Raw genomic sequence first — 4,597 nt, forward strand, 5'->3', positions numbered from 1 at the left:
GTGTTTGAATTGCCAGCCTTCTGGTTAGCAGTCAAGTGCCTTAGGTACTATGCTACCAGAGCTCCCACTGTTGTCTTTATATGTTGGTTATGTGCTGATTTATTTCACCTTGTGGTTTTTTTTTTTTTTTTTACTTTGTCTAAATTTATCTGGATGTGTGGGACAGTTGTGTTCCTTTAGTTGTCAGGTTCCAAACTCTGGCTCATTCTCCAGCTGTCTCTGTGTTTGTGGAATATCTGATGACTGTGGGTTCAAGTCTCTGTTTGTTGTAAGAAGTAACTGCAGTTAGGATGAGCAGATTTTGTTCACTGTCTGCCATTCATCCCAAAGTGAAGGACCTGGTAGTAGTCCTCAAACAATGAGTGAGGTGGTATAAGTAGCAGAAATGGATGATTTGAAACAATCTCAATCTGTCTACACTGTGTCTTTAATGCTGTCTAGATTCCATAATGTTTTTTATTTTTTATTTTTTTTAACCTGCCTGTCTGCCTCTGGTGGCAAAGTATCTAAGTCATTTGACTGTAAACCAGAAGGCTGGTGGTTCAAACCCACTAGGCACTCCTGGGAAGGAAGAGTGAGGAATTTACTTCCATAGAGATACCACCTCAGAAACCCAAAGAAAGGTTGCTATGAATTGGAATTGACTCAAGGGAAGTGAGTTTTTTTTTTTTTTTTTTTTTCCCAGTTTGTCTGCTTCTGTATTCACAATGGGTACTCAGTTTCTTTTCTTTCCCCAGTCACTGACTGACCTTGTTCCTTCTCCCTTTCCAATTCATACCCAGTCTAATACTTTATCTTCTCATGAAATATTCAGAATTCCAATATAATTATTTCTGTTTGACTTTTTTTTTTTTGATCTGTAGAGGGTTTGGGTGAAGTGTGTTAGCAGGATGCCATCTTGTCTTCATTTCCTCTGTATCATTTTATTTCATTCCTCTCAAGACCTATCCTTTCTGCTTTTTTGTATGCATTGTTATTTTATGTTGAAAAATGAATATATAAATATTAAAATATTATGCTTATTTAAATTATATCCTTCCCTTCCTCAGGGCTTGGTGTAATTATTTTTGTTTTGTTTTGATGGTTGAAAACTATACTAGTATGCTGGTTCAATGACATTTCCAAATCACTTGTAGCAAATATTGTATTCTTTGTCATTTATGGTCACTGAGGTCATTTTTTCTTGAGCTTTTGTTTAAAGGGTGTTTAGACAGAAATTTTCTTGAGTGCCAGGAGCTGAGAAACAAAAAAGGAAAAATAAACAAACAACAAAACAAAGCAAGACAGAAATATCTTTCCCAGTCTTTGCAGATTTATATGCTGGAGCACTTTTTCAATATCTACACAGATATACAATGACCACAGAAGTCGGCCTAAGGTGAAAACTTAGGATTAGCTCAGTTATTTTCTGAGCACGATTGTTTTTTTAAAATCCCTGTATACAAAGATGCTTTTGAATGTATTAATTTCCCCAAAAAAGGTTCTTCCTGTGTTTTCCCCCTGGCTTTAATCTGTCTACCACATGTCTCACTGTATTATTCTGTGGTAGGTGACTACTGGTTGACTGTTTATCTTAAAACATTTCTGAGCATAGCACACCACTTTGCATCCTGAGTGAGTTCTGAGATTGGCAAAAGGGAGAAAAGTCCTTGCATTAAGTATATCTATCCACCACATGGAAGCTCTGGTAGCATAGCGCCTAAGGCATTTGACTACTAAACAGAAGGCTGATGATTCAAACCCACCAGCCACTCCTCAGAAGGAAGACTGAGCCATCCACTTCCGTAGAGATACTGCTGCGGAAACCCAAGGAGTGGTCTCTAGGAGTCATATTTGACTGGACAGCAGTGAGTTTGGTTTTGCTTTTGGTATCCACCACACATTAGAGAACAAATATACACAATGATTTATGAATAAAGGAATATTTTGTGTCCTTTGGAACCAGAGTCCAGGGTCCCATACTAGGTTCAAATCATCTGTTGAACCTGGAAAGATGTGGGGCACAGATAAGTGAAAAATCCACAGAACTTTCCTACAGTTTTTAAGTTGTATTTTCCTTGGTTTAGGATCTACTTAACTGCTATAAACTTTTAACTATGTTTCAGACTCAGAAAATTTTTACTTCTCGGAAAAGATGAATTATTCCTTGATCTCTTCTCTCTTTGAAATCTGTGTATACTTTTGCATTCAACCTATTGTATGCAATGTATTTATAGATGTATATTCTCTTCATTAGCTCATAAAATCTTTAAGAATAGGAATGACAATTTATTCATTTCTTTATATATAATGCATGATGATATTTGCCATATAATAGTGGCTGAATATATATTTACTGAATTAATTTCAACCTTTCTCTGTAAAATCAACCATCAATGGGAATTTCAAAGGTTAGAGGTCTCTCTTTTTCCAAAAATTAATGCTTGATATCTCTCAAAATAAATGTTATGATACATCTCTGAAGATCACCTTGGTTAAAAACTAAAATAGAAATAAATGTTATCATTTAAAACTATAAAATTATTCACTTTAATTTTTATGTTTTTAATGGTTAAAAACTAAATTCAAGTTTCCTGTTTCAAATTAAACTACTATTCACTCTTAGCTAATAATACCTTTATATGCTTGACACTTCAGGTGGAATGATTAAATTATGCACCTACAGAAGGATCTCAGAAAGCAATGACAGGTGTTATAAACCTACTATGTTCCTTGAAAAAATACTGTGTTTAAAATTTAAGACATTGATTTCAATTCATTGTTTTTCATGCACATGACATTCTTCTTTTCCTTTTGATTCACATATTGTCTGTGAATTTTCATTTTCTGTAACTTTATTTGCTTTTCATTGAATTTATCCCTCAGAACACTGTGCTGCTCAACCTTGTTAGATAGTTAATTTCAGCAAGAAAGTAGAAATATAGCACTATTTCTCTTGATCAAGTGGAAAAGTCTTTTAAGAGACCTTTCTTTTCTTCTCTTTCATTCTTTTTTTTTAAAGCAGTTCTACAATCAAGCAATATGTGTTGCACACAGATTAAACTGAAACAGTTGTTGTTGTTGTTATGTGCCGTCGAGTCAGACCCGACTCATAGCGACCCCTCCTTGGGTTTCCGAGGCAGAGTATCTTTAAATCCACTCTTTTCAACCTTTATGTATATACAGACAATGTCTTGATGGACTAAGTTAATTTTAGTTTAACTTAGTTTAACTGAATTTTTCAAGTTGAAATCTTACAATGGCAAGTTGGGATAAGCAACACAAATCATTCTAGTTTAGCTTTTACATGTTTATGCTTTCAAACTTTGTGTCTGTGAATGTGTGTTTATTCCTAGTATGAAATGTATATAGCATCTAACTATATTTTAAAAAATGCTGAGAGTGTGGTCCTCAGAAGGCAGAAAAAGATGAGTTAGTTTTGATAACTTAGTGTTGTTAGTGGTTCACTGAATATCTCTCATGCCATTTTTTGAAATTCTTTCTACTGTCTTTCTAATCCAGACTTGTTATTTTTTAGATGTCTACCAGTGAACAGTATAGCCAAAAGTGTGTGAGTGTTATCTTCCTAAAACTCTCGATGTGCCCCCCCCATGGATCAGAAAAGAGATATGGAATGGTGATCTAATAAGTATTTCCTTGGATGAAGGTATTTACCATGGGAGAGAAAGTTTCTTAAGTGTACCAGACACTACTGTCACTTGTGTTCACAAAAAAGTTTGGAATATTTTACGGCAAGATATTTATTTAATCTCATAAAAGAAATTGTTGCTTCAATAAGTCTCAGTCTTGTGAGTGACTTGGATTTTAATTTAACAAGAATACTTGTCTGATGATTCATTTCCCATGACATTCAATGTCTTCTCCTTCCAGGAGTTGTAGGAACATCTGTTCTAAAGGCTTGTCTTTAAATTTGAATCTGGGAAAACATCTTCTCTGTAAAATCAGGTCTGAAATCAGAGTTTCTTAACTCACTGTTCTCTTTATTTTGAGCCTTTATAGATAAGGTAACCAAAAAACCAAACTCACTGACATCAAGTTGAACCCAACTCAGAGTGACCTCACCTTGGGTTTCCAAGGCAGTATCACTACAAAACAGATTGCCCAACTTTCCTTCTGAGGAGTGGCTGGTGGGTTTTATAGATAAGATAAGCCACTGATATTGTGTGTGTCTTACCTTTTGGAATCAGTCATAATTACTTATATTTTTTGATAAACTTCAGTTCTCCTTGAGGGCATAATAAATAAAATATAGATACTGGTAAAATCCAAAGTTGCCTCTCAATTCCAAAACTTAGAACTCATTGTACGTGTCTGAAATTTATTTGCAAAAAGTAAAGGATAATAGTGCCTAAGGCATTTGTCTGCTAACCAAAAGCCTGGTGATTCAAACCCACTAGCCATTCCTCAGAAGAAAGATTGAGCAATCTACTTCCATAGAGACACTGTCTCAGAAATCCAAGGAGGGGCCGCTATGAGTTAGGACTGATTTGATGGCACTGAGTTTCAACACAACAATATTATAATAGGCTTTAAAACTACAGTAATGAAAACAACATGAGAGTGGTACAAGACTAAAGGTACTGATCAGTGGAATAGA

This window comes from Orycteropus afer, unplaced genomic scaffold, assembly GCF_000298275.1.
Source record: "Orycteropus afer afer isolate SDZICR_OR568_19922 unplaced genomic scaffold, OryAfe1.0 scaffold00105, whole genome shotgun sequence".
In the NCBI taxonomy this organism is placed as follows: domain Eukaryota; kingdom Metazoa; phylum Chordata; class Mammalia; order Tubulidentata; family Orycteropodidae; genus Orycteropus; species Orycteropus afer.